At 41.6% G+C, this 18,409-nt stretch overlaps 1 protein-coding gene across 3 annotated transcripts in view; it reads right to left on the bottom strand.

Annotated features, from left to right (window-relative positions):
* TP53INP1 (tumor protein p53 inducible nuclear protein 1) overlaps positions 1-17,431 on the bottom strand; it is a 52,812-nt gene extending 35,381 nt beyond the window's left edge. For all 3 annotated transcript variants that reach the window (XM_039523349.1, XM_039523350.1, XM_039523346.1), the window contains exon 1: positions 17,282-17,431. The gene's annotated coding sequence lies outside the window, so the exon portion shown is untranslated. The remainder of the gene's footprint in view (positions 1-17,281) is intronic.
* Between the last annotated feature and the right edge of the window lie 978 nt (positions 17,432-18,409).

Raw genomic sequence — 18,409 nt, forward strand, 5'->3', positions numbered from 1 at the left:
ATTCCTTTGGTCTTGGGTTTCATGGGCCACATAAGCTGGCCTTGGATCTGACTCCCCCTTATAAAGATTTAAATTTGTGATTTGTGTTGGAGAATTTCTTCTCATGTTATTAAGGGGGAAAAAAGACTCAGAAGAAATCACTGAAGCAAACAAACCAGGCTTATCTCCCCAAATTGTGTATAGTTGTGTGATTATGAATTAGGGTTAGTGGTGGAAATAAGCAGATCATACACTAGAACTTCCTGTGTACCCAGAGACAGATTAATGGTATGGCCATGGCTATAAAACATGATGTGCACATCTAGGGTGCTATATAGATGTAATAAAAATAATAATAGTCTGGGGCTCTGACATCCCATATTTTCAAAACTTATATTTATTGATTTTCAAGAATTGAAACATTAGTGCCAGGCATGACATACTGTACATGTAACACCAGCACTTACTATGAAGAATATATGACTAGCCATGGTGCACAGAAACAGCGACCTTTCTACAAACAGATCTGCAAATTACTATGAATGCACTGAGCTTCTAATAAAGAGCTCCCATATGTAGTGTCTTTTGGAGAGGCCCCACTACTCAGACATTCTTCTTAAATGGTAGGTGAGAACACAGATATATCTACTTATTAGAAATACTGAGTAATAGTGGAAATAATAGTTCTAAATAGAATGCATGCAGATACAAAATGTGAGGCAGTTCCATCTAACTTTTGGAAAATAGAATGTGCCTCCATACAAAAAACAAATCAAAACAAAACCAAATTTTATGGACACATGTATAAAATTACTTTAAATAGTTAGCCAACCAAGTTTATAAAACAAAACAATGATTCATCAGCAGAGAGAAACTGGCATAGCTACATGGTAATGTCCTGGGAAGTACTCCTAGATCCTCCATTCAATGCATTTTCTCCCATGGGTCAGCCACTGGTTTAAGCTCAGTGGAATATAGCTGCTAAAGCCAGTAAATGGTTCAATAAAAGATCCCATTAAAGACTAAAGATTAGTGTCCTGAACCTATAAATCCTTAATATCCAGTGCTTCATTCAGTACCAGGACTATTTATGGTAGGAAGTACTTTGCTGGATAGTACGTGTTTGCAGGATCAGGCCTTAATGTTGTAAGTCCTGATCCAATGCCCACTGAAATAAACTGAAAGACTCCCATTGATTTCAATGGGACTTGGATCAGGCCCAAAGTACACATATAGGTGGTAGTTTAAGTTTATAATCCTGTTGCAATTAAATATTTTTTTAAATAAAAAAGTAACAGCTATTCAAATTATTTCAAATCTCTATTACAAATTTAGAAAAAAACCTCTGTATATTCAGAATACTAAGAGCCTGCAAAGTGCAAAGCCTAAGAAATGACTATAGGTGCATAGTTCAGGTACTTCTTTTGCAAATGGAATATTGTTCATCTTAGATTCAAGCATCAGACTCAACAAACATTGTCCATTCCATTTCTGCTCACCGTTTTTGGACTTTGGCAAGAGCAAAAGTCTCTGCAACTTTGATTTCAAAAATTTAAAACTGGCCACCCCTTTCCTAGGTATAAGGCAATAGCTTATGTCCAAGTTTTTCAAATAAGTTTTTGGGCTGAGGCAGTGTCTTTCCATCTTTTTAGTAAAACAGATGTTAAAGTCAGGACATATATTTTAGAGTTCTGGAACATTAATTCACCAGATATTCTGGCAGTTTCTGGAACCAAATTATGAAATGACAGTGAACCACATATAATCAAAACAGTACATACCACAGAAAAGAGCTGAGTCCTGCAATTCTACTAGCAGAAATCATTGGATTAGTGTTCTCCAAACCAGTCATCTGTTACAATTCACTCAACCATTTAAACAAAACAAAAAACAAACAAAATAGAGGATTCAGTTGCCTCTGGAACACCTGCACTGTTAAAGTGTCTGAACCAAGACATATTTTCTGTTTCATCCATTTCAGAAATCAGTCTTTTGTTCTCTCTCACTGCACAGAAGTGTATTTCAAAACTAAAAAAACCCCCACAAAACTTTCAAGCCTTCTTTACACATCATAAGGGAGCAAAAATGGGCATAATATTTTTAACTTTTGTAGGAAAATTTTATCATCATCCATGGTCAGACTTGGAAAAAATAAGTAGTAGTACTCATCCATGCTTCACGCACAACTGAAATTCTATCCCCTTTTCTATGATGCCAGAAAAAGAAGCCCTTCACTGCAGATTGTTCACATTATAAAAATATGCACAACCCTCATTTCTTTTGAGTGCTTTGATTGATGACATTTTAATTGTCATAATAAGTCTGATAGGTAGTACTGTCTAGGTTTTAAAATGTAATTTCAGACAGGAGGGATAGGCAGAGGTGCAGGAGCCTGATTGTGTGTCGACATGGCAGTAATTCCCACCCCCCCACGTAATCATTAAAACATTCTCCATCAAAATTGTTTGTTCTGATTTCACATTTGTTTCTTATGCTGGACTTTTTCCAGTACCATTTCCCTGTCCTCCTGCCTCAACCTGTCTTATGTCTCAGCATTCCATCTTCTCTCCATGTGGCAAGCGTCCATATTCATAACTCCATGTATGACCAGGAAATAGCTCTTTCTTGCTAATTTTCTTTCTGAAGCTGAAGTTTGAGAGCCTTTCTATTATTGTGACTCAAGCCTGCCTAATTCCAGTAACATGTCCTTATCATCCAAGGTGGAAAGAGGCCTGAAAGCACTGGAATTTGAAACTGAACAAGTGTTACTTTTATTATGTTCCTAAGTATTTCAAGGGATGGATGGGTTAATAACTATAGCATTCTTGCTTCTAATTTCAGTGTCTATTCTAGGGCTATGGGCATCCCAGAGTAGGTGTGAGAGCAGATATACTAGATACACAATGGTGGAAAGGCACTCCAGGCTCAGCCCCAGTAAAAGGACCTCTTTTCCTCCCTTTGCAGGTCACCTTTAAGGATGCAACCTCCTGATTCCATCCTTTGTTTTCATGTAATTAATGTTTTAATCATTGTCTATTTGTTTACACTTCTTTGAGAGGATGAGGAGGGTCCCTATGCTTGAGAGAGCAAGCATAGTTAACTGTGTTTTTAACAATCTGTAACTGAGAGATGGTGATGAGGCAGTGATGAGTTGCAACAAAGCCTCTTTTTGAAATGTCAAATTGAAACAAACCTTTGCAGTGTGGTTAGCTATGGTTATATATATACTTTAAAAAGCCCTTTTGCAATGGTATTGTGATAAACATCAGTCTAAGTAAGACCAAAGCCAGTAGCACTGTTCACTGCACTGCTGCTGATTCTACAAACACACAAAACTACATCTTTGTGGCATTTTAAATCTTACCTATTCACCAGTTGCTTCCTGTTAGCTCACCCTGAGTGACATTCTTCCTAAAATACTAATAATTAACAAGCTCTAATTTGTCTCATTAATAGACTATTGAACTTTAAGAAAGTAGCATAACTGGCTCCAAACCAAGCTAAAGGGCATTAGATTTAAAAAAAAAATGTGCTTGGATTTCAAATGTAGGACTCTATCCAGTATCAAGTCACCTCAATCTTTCCAAGGTTTCAAGTTTCCTGGGTTGCAAAGTCATGTGCCCCAATTCTGAGCTACACCCCTTTTAAGCTATTTATGTCTCTCATGAATTCTGTACCAAGGTTTTAGTGAAAGTTAGAACAGCCCCCATAGATGAAGAGTGCCAAACATTGCTGGGAGAAGATCAAGTCACTTAGTCTGCTGCAGTAGAGCTTGGGAATAATTATCATGGTGGGGCGGAAGAGACCTGTCCTTTCGATGATTAATTGCACTTTGTTCTGGGAGAGAAAACACTAACACCAGCCCTTGTGCATACTTGGAGAATATATTTCTTTGCCTTCTTCAAGAGCAAGACCATCTGTGAGGAACCAGATAGAATCCTCTTGACTCTGAGGAAAGGGAAACAAAGTCTTCTCTGACTCAATGATCAGAGGTAGAAGATGATAAAGATGACTAGTTAGCAGTTGGGATGAGGAGTGCTTATTCCTAGAAAAACATATATTGTAGTTTTCCGGAGCCTTAACAAAACAAAGTACAAAACTTAGGGCCTGGTCCAAAGCCATTAAACTCAGTGGAAAGAATCACAATGACTTCAACGGGCTTTGGATCAGATCTTAAATTGGAACCTGTGCACCATTATTATTAGTGTTGGACTGGCCATTAACATGGTGAGACATTAATGTGACTCCCAGCCAGGAATAGCTGGTTCTGTAATCAAATTCCCCCTTCTGCAGTGAACTGAAAGATATGTGCTGCCATTACTGTTGCTGTAAGAGGTTGAACTGATAGCCAATGAGGGTAGAAGTGCTTTGATTCCAGGAAGTTCAAATAAGAGAAGTTAATATAGGAAAGCTAATCAATAAGGCAAGCAATTTATTCTGGTAAATTTTCATGCAGCCTCAGATACCATAGTACTAACAAAGCCAATCAATGTGTTATGGTGTCCCTGACTGGTATGTTCAGAACTGATTTTTTTTAAACCACATGTAAAAGTTTATCTTGGATTTCAAGTATTTATTGACAAATTTCCTCTTCTGCTCAGGTCATGCACATCAGATGCCAGCACTTTGTGCCAACTGGGCCTCTGCTGAGAGAATAAATGCGGTGGGAGGTCTTGAAATGCTTTGTGCAACAGACATGGACAAGAGCCAATGAGTCACCAATACCTATGGAAACACTGCAACAGAAGACACAGTTTTGCATTAATCTTAAAATAGTTCCTTTTCAGCTACTGTGCCCTTTTGAAAACTGATTATTCACACATTACAAAATGAGCAAGGTCTCAGAATGCAGTATCTGGAAGATGACAGTTGATTAATCATTTAAACAAATGAGTTGGATCATGTGGTGGATACATGGCATTCAAATTTGGTAAATGAGTTTTTAGAACAATAATGTACTATGAATACCAAATGAGTGGCCCATTTATTATTAACCTTATCAACAAGGGAGTGTTATCACTTATTAGGGCCAGATATTGGAAGTTAAGACTTCTTGGTTCTGTTCTGGGCTCAGCTGCTGACTTTGTGTGTTACTTTGCACAGATTACCTAACTCTCTGCCTCAGTTACCTCATTTGTAAATTGGAAGTGATAATACCTACTTCACAGGGATGTCGTGAGACTTAATAGTTTGCACTTAGCATGTTTCATCTGAGACTAGCAAGGAACATTTTCAAAGAATAATAAAAAAAATCCATAATTATAGGAAAAGCTCTTTGATCATAGTTGAAATAGCAATTATTATTAGCAAAAAGAACGAGGAGTACTTGTGGCACATTAGAGACTAACAAATTTATTTGAGCATAAGCTTTCGTGGGCTAAAGCCCACTTCATCGGATGCATGCAGCGGAAAATACAGTAGGAAGATAGATATATATATATATATACACACACACATAACTTTTTCCCCATGCTTACTTTTCTCCCTACTGTTACTCACACCTTCTTGTCAACTGTTGGAAATGGGCCATCCTGATTATCACTACAAAAGGTTTTTTTCTCTTGCTGAAAATAGCTCACCTTAACTGATCACTCTTGTTATAGTGGGTATGGCAACACCCATTTTTTCATGTTCTCTGTGTGTGTGTGTGTGTATATATATATATATATATATATATATATATATCTTCTTACTGTATTTTCCACTGCATGCATCTGATGAAGTGGGTTTTAGCCCACGAAAGCTTATGCTCAAATAAATTGGTTAGTCTCTAAGGTGCCACAAGTACTCCTCGTTCTTTTTGCTGATACAGACTAACATGGCTACCACTCTGAAACCTGTCAATTATTATTAGAACATTCCCACTGCTATTGATTCATCTTTGTAAGCATCAGGCTGGAAGAGAGAGGGTATTTGAAGGATGTTGTGACTATTAATCTCTGGGTCAAAGTGGTAGTGCTGGTGCTGTGAGTGACAATACAGATAACCAATTTGTTTTCACCGTTCATATTACATATCATTAAATGTTTCACATACAGCTAAGGTTACGTAGCAAATGGTTAATAGATTTTGAGAAGTTTATGTATAGGTTATGTTTGGGGCTTTTTATTATATATACACATTTAAAAAGGGGGAGGGGTTATTTTCTCTCACAGAGGGCCTGTCTGTGGGATGGCTACTAAGGGAAAAATCTCAAGGGTTCACCCTAACCAGCTAGCACGTGTTAAGAAGAGACACCTTTCCCTGTCTATGCTAGGGTTCTAGAACATGTTGCTAACACATTTTGAAAGTACACATTTTATCTTAGTGTAGTGGAGCTGCAGCAGTGTGACACTGCACCCCATATTTGTCATAAAAATATTATGATATGATTATGACATAATTATGATGCATTTTGTGCAAGATAAGTAATGTGAGGTGTCATTGGAAAAAAGTTATGATTTTCTGAATATGATTATCCTATTTGTATGCATGTATCATTTTTGTATTTGAAGTTATGACTATTGACTAGGGATCTGTATTTCAAATGGACTTACTCTGGAAAACAGCCAACTTTTCAGGTACAACAATGAAGAAGCCAGACAGGGCTAATGGCCCAACAGCAAAGACAATGGACTGGAATAGTTTAACCTTCCTGTGGACATTTTGGCCACCCTGTAAGTAATGGCTGCTCTAACTCTACAACGGCATGTAACCAGATCACGTCTCTGGACTCCATCTTGGGAAGTCAGTATTTTTCCACAAACTGGTCTGAGAACCAAGTTTTGAAACAAAGGGTTCCTGCCGTAGGCTAATGCTATATAAGGCAGGGAGCATCATCATCTAGGTTTCTTCACTCCCCACACAAGAAGATACCTGGAAACACCTGAGAAACAAAGACTGAATTGGGGGAAGTGCTGGATCCAGGCTAAAGGGATTTCTAGCCTATGTAGGAAACACCTGGGAATTCCAAGTTCCAAAGCAAATGTAACTTGTGCCTTAAGAATCTACAAGTCTGCCCGTACCATCGGTTAGATTGGATATGAATAGCAGATTCTCACCCTATCTAGTATATTAAGCTCAGGTTGCATTTTTGTTTATTTGCTAGGTAATCTGCTTTGATCTGCTTGCTATCACTTAAAAATCTATCTTTTGTAGTTAATAAACTTATTTTATATTTTAATCCAAAGCAATGAGCTTTTAATGGAGTGCTTGGGGAAAATCTCTGCTTGGTTACCACAAGTGTGCAATGTTCTCTTCACATTGAAAGAGAGGCGGACTGGGTATTATTCATATACTGGCCAGATTTGACCAGAGCAGAACAGTCCTGCTCTGGGGTCCTAGGCTAGGAAGCTGGTGGTTAGAGAGCCTGCATGTGACTGCAGCTGGGTATGTCCCTACCTGTGTGAATGCTGGTGAAAGTGCAGGCTGGAGGACGTTGCAGCTTGTCATAGCAGCACAGTGCGAGAGGGAGCCCTGGTTGGTAGGTCAGAGGGCTCAATGGTACCCCAGTTCCAGGTGGCACCCCAGGGAGAACCTGTCACAAGCAGCATTAACAATACTGAGTATTTTTTTTCCAAAAAAACCCTACTGTAGATAAGGCCTTTAAGTGCCTCCTAGGGTTTTTAGGAAACATCATGACTGTGGCTGAGACAGAGTCAAGAATTTATTGTGAGAAAACTGACAGCTCAAGCAAGGAGCTATATAAAATGTACTTAAAGTGAAAGGGCTTCTTTCTCTGTGCCTGAATTTAAAGTATCATCAAGCAAATGTCAGAGTGCTTGAATAATTAAAGAGGTGCAAAGAGATGTAATTGTGAGACTTGCAAAGACAGCACACAAAGCTGTCTCATTATGAGGACAAGCTGAACTCTCAGTGGCATTACAAGTCAAAGAGTTAAAAATGAACCAGAGTATTTGAAATGGAATAAGTGAATGGTTTATGTGTAGACTGAACACAAACATACCGGGCTGCAGAACTATTACTAGAGGAAAGCTGCATGTTACAGGTCTTGGACTACAAAACAGGATGATAAACTCCAAGGACGTTGGAAATAACCTGGAGGAAATATAGCTTGAACATTCAAAGGGGCAGCAGCAGGTTATAAGTAATATTTAAAAACAAACCAAGTGTCCATAGCTGTGTAACTAAACAACACCTGCAAGTATTAAGACTGTGTTTGTTTGTATTTGTTTTTGGGTTTTTTAAAGTTTACTTCCCCAGGCATGTGTACTGTTTATTCACTTTTTCCACTTCATCTTGTAGACAGAAATTAAAGTCTGATCAGTTTCAATTTCAGGGTGTCACTCTATGGTGGCTCAATGCTACAATGTTTGAGTCGCAAATACTACACGGAAATGCCTAAAATTATTTTAATTAAAATAATAAAAATATGTTCATATGTCTAATATTGGGTTTGAAACAATCACAGCTGTCTCCCTCCCATTAACCCAGAAGCTAAATATTTGGTAAACTACCTGCCATTGTCCTTTAACACTTTAGAGACACTGCACTGTTTGGCTGCAGTGCTCCATTTTGATGGGGAAATGGAAATGGAGACTGCAATAGAAATGTTTGTCACAGTCTTCCAAGGCACTTGGTTCTGCCTGTTCTGCTGCAGGAAGCAGCTGCAGATCTGTTACCATCTTATCACTCTGATGGTGCCTTTGGCACTAGATCCTGCAACTGGATCTCTGGGCAGCTACTTATAGCTACATGAAGTCCAGCTAAAGTAAATGGAGCTCCAAATGGGTTCAAAGTTGGCTTGCACTGATCTGATTGGAGGACTGGGACCTTTGATAGAGTCCATGTTGGAGTAAGGTCTCATCCTGCTTCCACTGATGCTGATGGGGATTTTTGCCATTGACTTCCATGGGAGGAAGTTCAAAGCCTTGAAATGCAGCAAACAGGAGAAGTTAACATTACTGCATATACTGACATAACCTGGGAGATTTTGACAAAAATATTTAATATTCTTCCGTGTCCACATCATTTTGGAAATTACTACTAAGGAATTGTAGCTTGTCTGAAAATTATTTGAACACCATTAGAGCCATCCTAGTTATAACATGCTGAAGTACTTGGCTCCTGAGTAAGAGTCTTTTTTTGTAAGATAAAGTGCCTTTAATTCATATTATTTTGCTAAATGTGAGTGGGCACTCTGACTTTTTTCCTGTTGCTATAGTTCCATCACATCTGTTAGGAATAGCTCTTTTAATTGCATCAGTTAGGCTTACATAAAAGAGTATTTTAATGATACAAAGACTTGTATAAAGCACAGTCTGAAGTCTGGCTGAACAAGAACCTCACACTCAAACTTTGACTGGAGCAGTTTGAAAGCTGCAGGCATACACACAAACTTTCAAGACAGAGATGCTTTCTTGTGTAAGAAAAGTAATTTTCTTTCCACATAGTAAAATGAAGTGAAGTTTGTACTAGTCAGGCATTTCTTTGTTTTATAACCTCTATCCTCACAATTTTTTAACACAACCCAAACTGTGTAAATAACAAGACAGTTTTGTTAACATTCAATCTACAACAGAGTTGTCATTAAAACAAATTAGAACATGATATTGAGTTGCTATTTCATGACATTGCATCACAGCATCATGATGTTCCATTGCCTTGTCACTGTGATGTGAGCTATCTTAGGAGTTAGCTAGATATTGGCTGGGGTCTTGCTATTGTAAGACTGGACTGAGTGGATTACCATATTTGTTGGTTGAAACTGGTGTCTGTACAGTGGTAGTGCTGTTTTGTAATTACAGCATATAAATCATATACAGCACCATTCATCCCAAGAAAGTCAAAGTGCTTTATAAACTAATACATTAACTCCACAGTGCTCTTCATCCTCCTTTGTAATGCAGCCACATCTGGAGTGAAATATAGGTTACAGTTTAAGATATGGTGGGGGTGGGATGGGGAGGATTCAGTGGGAGAAGTGGCTGACCATTGTGTGGGGAGAGAAACAAGATCTCTGGAGTTGCCAATCTAAAAGAGACACTAATTAGTTAACAGGGAGTACAGTACTCTCTTTTCAAAATGTTTGTAATTCTTATTCCTAAACAAAATATCCTCAGGATCTTTGAAGGCCCTAGTCCTCACTGATGATGGAACCAGGGGCGTCTCTAGGTATTTTGCCGCCCCAAGCACAGCAGGCAGGCTGCCTTCATCGAAGCCGCGGGACCAGCGGGCCCTCCGCAGGCATGCCGCCAAAGGCAACCTGCCTGCCGCCCTCGTGGCGACTGGCAGAGCGCCCCCCATGGCTTGCCGCCCCAGGCACGCGCTTGGCGTGCTGGTGCCTGGAGCCGCCCCTGGATGGAACTCATATTTAATATGAAATTTTAAGCACTGGCTTGAGTTAGTATGCAAAACTAGCACCTGAAAAAGCTCCCTGATGAAAACATCAGATTTTCATGCTCAGATATTTCAAAACAATCAAAGTTTTATCTAAACTTTATGCACACATATAAAATCTCTGATTTTGCCTCCTCAATTTTATCTAATACAGCTACCATGCTGCTACCACACAACAATAGTCTCCCCATTAAAACAGAGTTCCTAAATTAGGTCAGCCTTAACATTTCTGTTAAGAACCAACCCATGCAACAAACCTCGATGCCAACTCTGCCCACATATCTACACCAGCAACACCATCACAGGACCTAACCAGATCAGCCACACCATCACCGGTTCATTCACCTGCACGTCCACCAATGTAATATATGCCATCATATGCCAGCAATGCCCCTCTGCTATGTACATCGGCCAAACTGGACAGTCTCTAAGGAAAAGGATAAATGGACACAAATCAGATATTAGGAATGGCAATATACAAAAACCTGTAGGAGAACACTTCAACCTCCCTGGCCACACAATAGCAGATCTTAAGGTGGCCATCCTGCAGCAAAAAAACTTCAGGACCAGACTTCAAAGAGAAACTGCTGAGCTCCAGTTCATCTGCAAATTTGACACCATCAGCTCAGGATTAAACAAAGACTGTGAATGGCTTGCCAATTACAGAACCAGTTTCTCCTCCCTTGGTTTTCACACCTCAACTGCTAGAACAGGGCCTCATCCTCCCTGATTGAACTAACCTCGTTATCTCTAGCTTGCTTCTTGCTTGCATATATAAACCTGCCCCTGGAAATTTCCACCACTTGCATCCGAAGAAGTGGGTATTCACCCACGAAAGCTCATGCTGCAAAACGTCTGTTAGTCTATAAGGTGCCACAGGATTCTTTGTTGCTTTAACATTTCTGGTGTTCAAAAGACATTACCTCCTTTAGATAGGAGATGGGAAAGTTTGCTCCTACAGCCACATGTTCCCAGTGCTATGGATATGCATACTAAATAACTTTTCATAGGATAAATAATTATGATCCACCTTACACTGGGCATCTTGTTTTATCTTTCCCTAGGACTGCTAAATGGCAAGTTCTTTGGTCAGGAATTATACTGTACCGAACTAAACATTTGGCAAACTGAATCAATGTTTGGATATTAAAACATAGAAATAAGTTAGCTCCCTTTGTTCAAAAGGGAGTGGGGAAGAGCCAATATATGTGTGTGGGGCGGGGGGGAGGCAACAAGAGGAGTTTCCTGGCTTAATGTTTTCAGTTCAAGCATTGACTTACATTGACCTGCCTCAGAGAACTGAAGCTTTGCCATACTGATGCAGAAAGGATGGTTTTTAGTTGTCAATCTTCCAAAATAAAGCTCCATTCTCCTTCAGGGCTCTCAATAATTCTTTTGTTTCAGCATTAGAACGGCCATACTGGGTCAGACCAAAGGTCCATGTAGCCCAGTATCTGGTCTTCTGACAGTGGCCAGTGTCAGATGCTTCAGCAGAACAAGGCAATTTATCCAATGATTTATCTTATCAAGTCCCAGCTTCTGGCAGACAGAGGTTTAGGGACACCCATAGGATGGGGTTGCCTCCCTGACCATCTTGGCAAATAGCCATTCATAGACCTATCCTCCATGAATTTCCCTAATTTTTATTTGAACCCAATTATACTTTTGGCTCTCGTAACATTCCCTGGCAACAAGTTCCACAGCTTGACTATGTGTTGTGTGAAGAAGTACTTCTTATGTTTGTTTTAAACCGGCTGCCTATTAATTTTGTTGGATGACCCCTGGCTGGTGTGTTATGTAAGGGGTAAATAACACTATTCACTTTCTCCCACTGGTGCAAGTAAGCCGGTGTGGTCATATGCTGTAACATTAAGACATTTATTGCTGGTATGCTGTACTGGAAAGACACATTCGGTATCCGCTGAACACTACAGGGCTCTCCCAGGAACCGCAGCGGTGAAAGGAGCAGAATGTGGGGTCACTGGGTGGCTCTACACTGGCAGCTCCTCTGGCATGGCTGCACCACCCCCAGCCCTGCCCCCAGCCCTTTCACACAGTTGCATCTCCTGTCTAGGGTCTGTACAGCCCCGCTGGAGGACAGGGCTGCGGGTGGTACAGCTGCGCCGGAGGAGCTGCTGGTGTGGGGCTGCCTGGCAGCCCCATATTCTGCTTCTTTCACCACTGTGGCTCCCAGAAGAACCCTGTGGTTCAGCAGATACTGATTTCTATTTGCAGATATCCGCATCCACGGGTATAAATTTGTATCCACGCAGGGCTCTAGTCACAGAACATTTTTTGTGGGGCGGGAGGGGGGCAGGGTCAGTACCATACCGAGAAGAGTTAAAACTCTATTTGCACCACTGCTTTCTCCACACCATTCATGATTGTATAGAACTCTATCATATTCTCCCCTTAGTTGTCTCTTTTCTAAGATGAATAGTCCCAGTATATATCCTTGGGGAACCTCACTATTTACCTCTCTTCACTGTGAAAACTGACCATTTATTCCTACTCTTTGTTTCCAGTCTTTTAACCAGTTACTGATCCATGAGAGGACCTTCCTTCTTATCTCATGACTGCCTACTTTGCTTAAGGGCCTTTGTTATGGAACTTTCAGAAAGCCTTTGACAAGGTCCAAGTACGCTATATTCACTGGATCATCATGTTTGTTGACCCTCTCAAAGAATTCTAATAGATTGGCAAGGCATGATTTCCCTTTACAAAACCCATGTTGACTTTTCCCCCAACAGATTTGTTCATCTATGTGTCTGATAATTCTGTTCCTTACTACAGTTTCAACCAATTTGCCTGGTTAGGCTTACTGGCCTGTAATTACCAGGATTGCTTTTGGAGCCTTTTAAAATAAAGTCTTTTAAGATCCGTCAGCATTACATTAGCTATCTGCCCGTCATGTGGTACAGTGGCTGACTTCAGCTATTTACATACCACAGTTAGTAGTTCTGCAATTTCATATCCGAGTTCCTTTAGAACTCTTGGGTGAAGACCAACTGGTCTTAGTGACATATTTAATTTATCAATGTGTTTCAAAACCTCCTCTACTGACACCTGAATATGTCACCTAAAAGAATGGCTCAGGTGTGGGAATCTCCCTCACATCCTCTGCAGTGAAGACTGATGCAAATAATTTAGCTTCTCTGCAAGGGCCTTGTCTCCCTTGAGTGCTCCTTTAGCATCTTGATTGTCCAGTAGCCCCATTGATTGTCTGCCAGGTTTCCTGATTCTGATGTACTTACAAAAACTAAACTGCAACCCCCCGCCCGCCCCGCCCCTCTTTTGCTGTTCAAGTTCTTTTTTGGCCTGCCTAAGCACATGTTTATACTTGACTTGGCAGAGTTTATGTTCCTTTCTATTTTCCTCAGTAGGATTTGACTTCCAATTTTTAAAAGATGTCTTTTTGTATCTGTCTCTTTGACTGTTTAGCCATGGTAGCATTTTTTGGTCTTCTTACTGTATTTTTTTATTTTATTTGAGGTATACATTTAGTGTGAGCCTCTGTTATGGTGTCCAGAGAATCACTACAAGTCACTGTTCACTTCAGCATTTCCTCCTCACTGCCCCCCAGGCTTCTTACAGTGTATGGTCATATATTTGGTTATCTGGTTTTCCCTTTAACTCTTTTCACTGTTTAACTACTTTTAATTAGGAAGATTATTTAAGGATTGGGATCTTAAGACAACGTCTTTCAAGAGGATGTTTTAAAAATGCATTAGGATCTGCATCAACAAAAAACTGGGGTGTGTGGAATGGTAAGGTGACTGGGGATCTCGTATTCACAGCTGAAGCTGCACTTAATTAATTAGTCTGAATAGCAGTTACAGGGGCACACTTGAGGGAAATGTATCTAATATGTACACTTAGTATACTTAATATTAAAAACTCAACCATGTTTATTCCCAGAGTTCCTCTGCAGGGGATCTCCCCATATTTCACACCCATTTAATCCCTATCCCAGACCCCATAATTTGATAACCTTCTTGATCTTTGAAGTGACCTCTTGCCAACTTTCCTTGACTAAATGAAGGTTGCCTGTAAATCATTGCTGAATGACATGACCTTCCCTCCCCACGAGGCCTAAGCAGACTGTCTCTGCAGTGCTCCCAAGATCTGATGGCCTGGAAAGAAACACAAAACACTCCACCCACCAATAAATTCTGCATCTTTTTCACAGCTGTGTAGAGTGCTTACCATTTGGCCAGCTCTCCAGATATACTGGAATGTTTTCTTCAGTTATCTACACACTCCCAAACTTCTACCTCCTTGTTTCCTCTGCAACATTATATAATATTTCATATTTCTACACCACATTCAAAGGATGACTACATCCTGTGAGGGATGTAGTCATATTTACACTTAAAAAAAAATGGGGAAAACAGGTTCAAGGAGGTTAAGTGATTTGCCCAAGGTCACAGAGTGAGTCAATGAGAAAACTGGGAACAGAATCCTCCCCCCACTCCTCACCCCACCGCCCAAAATGCCAATTCCCCATCCAGTGCTTTAATCACTAGCTAGTGCTTCCTCTTACTAGTTGAAAACAGTATGCACTGGAAAATGTAGAAATCCCACAATAAGACAAGTTTCTAGGCCCACTTATTCTCCATTGCTCTTTGCTGATAACCTCCCCACCCAGATTCCTCAAAACAAGTGTGATTCCACACACATTTTTGCCCCAACAGGTGTTTCACTCTTGTCCACTCCCAGTTCTTGAAGGCAAATCTTTATGGGACAATCTCTCCCACTATTCCCCATCCCCAACTGGGGCTAGGTTTGGCCTGCGAAGTTCAGAGCTGAATATGAAATTCCTTAAAGCTTTTGAGGGGATTCACAGGCACGGTTTTGGTTTAAGTCCCACTCTACTCTTCACCTTACTGCCAATGATAAGCTTGCACACAGCCCGTTTTGTCTCATTTCCCTCCCTACAACTCCTTCACAAAAGTTTCTACAGCCTAACTGAACAAATAAGAGAGGTTGGCAACATTTTGAAACATAAAAACCCTGACCTTGCTGGCCAGGGGAAAAAGAAAGAGGTAACTTATCTGTGCAGTAACTAATGTTCTTGAACAGGGGTAGTCTGTATACATATTCCACAGCGGGTAAGCACACATCCAGCATGCAGATGTCAGATTGTTTTCTAGTCAGCTGTCTCCAATGGGAGGGTGCATACACCCTTCCTTTCCTTGAGAGCTTCATGAGGGTATAAAATCCAGAGCCCACGCCACCCAGTTTCTTCAGCACCACACAAGCCTGCAACATTAGAACTCTAAAGTAGGGGGATGGTGGATGGGCATGGAATATGTATATGGACTACATATTTGACTCAAATAACTAACTCCTATACAGGTAAATAACCTTTTTTCTTCCCCCTTTGTTGAGCGCTAGTCCGTATACATATGCCACAGCTAGTGACTCCCAAGCAGTCATTCTCACTGGGGACAGGTACAAGAAGTCTCCGTAAATATGGACTATAACAGGGATCTTCCAAATCTTGCATCATCCCTGGCTGCTTCCACCAGCACATAGTGCTTCATGAACATGTCTACAGATTACAAGGTTGCTGGTCTGCAAATATCCTGGATTGGCAGGTTTGCTAGACATGCCATGGAGGTGGACTGCACCCTGGTGGGTCTAGTCATGCACTGATAGGCAGCTACTTGCCTGCTAGTCGGTAACATGACCGGATGTAATAGGCAATCCAGATAGATATTCTTTGCATACACACAGCTTGTCCTTTGACTCTCTCGGTGTCAGCCAGAAAAAGCCTGGGAGATTTCCAGAAGGGTCTTGTCCTGTCTAGATAGAACAATATGGCTCTACACACATCTAGCATGTGCAGCCTTTGCTTGGATCTCTAGGGTGACACTTGGGAGTAACACAGGCACATGGATGACATTGTTGATGTGAAATTTTGACACCACCTGGAGAAGCAATCTGGTCTCCTGGATATATTGTCCCTATGAATGACTGTATAAAGTGGCTCTGCCATCAGAGCCTGCAGCTCCCCAACTCTCCTGACAGATGTGATTGCCAAGAAGAAACCACTTTCATGGAGAGGTAGGGCAATGAGCATTTAGTCATAGGTTCATAGCCATCAGTTTTGGGAGGGCCAGGTTAAGGTCCCGTGCTGGGGCAGGGGCCCTGACTCTCAGGTATAAGCTCGAGTTGCTTTTCAGGAACTTCTTTACTATGGGGTGAGAGAAGATTGAATATTTGTCAGTCAGTGAGCGGATTGTGGAAAATGGTGGCCAGGTGAACCCAGAGAGAGCTCAGTGAGACATCAGAGCATTTCAGCTGCAACAGATAGCTAATCCAGGACCTCCTGTATTCCAGAATGTATGGGGGATTATCCAGTGCTGCTGCACACAGCTTGCCCACTTTGTCTAGAAGTAGGTGTACCTAGTAGCATTTTCCTGCCACTAATAAGGATGCACTGAACATCTCATGCACAGATCAACTCTGCTGGTGTCAACCAGTGAGCATCCACACTGTCAAGTGGAGGGAGCTCAGGTGCAAGTCCAAGCCCCCATTCTGGACTAGAAGGTTGAAGATCAAGAGTAGAGAGAGATCGGTGGTACTAGAGAAAGATTGTAGAGACCATCAACCACATTTGCTTTGGTCATGCAAGGGCTTTGGGGATAATTCTGGCTTTCTCCTCCCTGATCTTCTGCAACACTGTGGGCAGAAGGGGAATGCATAGTCTGTCTGTCCATCTGTGGGAGGAAAAAGCCATCAGAGAGCCAGGTTTGTGTCCCTTTGCCCCCCCTCAAAAAAGAAGTGGCAGCACTTGTTTTCCGGCTGTCAGAGAAAGGCCCATGTGATGAAACCGTCCTCCCTCCAAATCACTGGAAAGATGTCCCAAATGACTCTCACATGCATCACCCACTTGTAATTGTCTCAGAAGTGCCTGCTTGGGTCATCTGCCTTCACACTGCCCACCCCAGGAGATTACCTAGTCAGCAGTCCATGTTGTTCCCTATGACAAAGTCCCAAAGCTGGATGGCCTCCTGGCACAAGGGACAAGGCCAGCAAATGGCCCCTCCCTGCCTGTTTAGGTAGAAGACTGCTGCCATATTGACTACTACCAGGTCTGTCTGGCTGCAAATGCTCAGATGCCCTGTATATGGCCCTGAGTTCTAGAACATTGATGTGTAAGGCCCTCTGTGACAGACCACAGGACCCAAGCCATGAGGTCACCCATATAAGTCCCTCCACCTGAACATGGATGCATTATTGATCATGAACAAATTGGATGCTACAGTTCTTGTGACGGGAGAGAAGCTGGTATTACAGAAGTGGGTGGGTGAGGTTCTAGATGATCATGATGGTCCCTTCTGACCTTAAAGTCTGATTCTTATGGGTGAACTAGAGCTGTATAGGACCACGTTCAATACACTGCCCAGGTCCCTCCACCAGTCTAGCAACTGGAGGACTGCCGGGGGAGAGAAACAACACGGTCTAGCTAGTGTCTTTTTGGGTGGTGAACTGCAGATAGCTGTCCTGAAGTTGCCAGAAGTAGATCCTTGCATACAGAGTAACAAATCTACATGCTGCTGTAAGACCCAGTAGCCTGAAGCAGGACCCCACTCATATGGTGGGGTGAGGGGGTGGGGGCTGCAGGCAGGAGCAGAGACTCAGGGCCGGATTTCCAATTAGACACAGTAGGCATGTGCCTAGGAATGCCTATAAGTTAAAAGTTTCATTGTATCTTTTATTGGACCAACTTCTGTTGGTGAGAGAGACAAGCTTTCAAGCCCCACAGCGATCTTGGGTAGTAGGTAAGCAATTGCTGTCTCTGCATTGAGTACAGCAGCCAATTAACCCCTACACGGCTGATGGTGATTGAAAAAAAATCCTCATTAACACCACACCAACAGTTGAAGAATGGACAGTGTTGGCCCGGACTTGAGATTCTGAGTAGCCCCTGGCTTAAGTTCCCTCTAAGCTGCGCAGCCACATGGCTGCACAGCAGCCTTTTAAACGCCGAGCAGGCGCTCAGGCTGCAGTGGGGAGAAGTGCCCCTCCCTCAGCCCCAAGCCAGCCCTGGAGAGGCCAGGGGAGAGGCACCTAGCCTATGGCC

Source organism: Mauremys reevesii, linkage group 2, assembly GCF_016161935.1.
Source record: "Mauremys reevesii isolate NIE-2019 linkage group 2, ASM1616193v1, whole genome shotgun sequence".
Lineage (NCBI taxonomy): Eukaryota > Metazoa > Chordata > Testudines > Geoemydidae > Mauremys > Mauremys reevesii.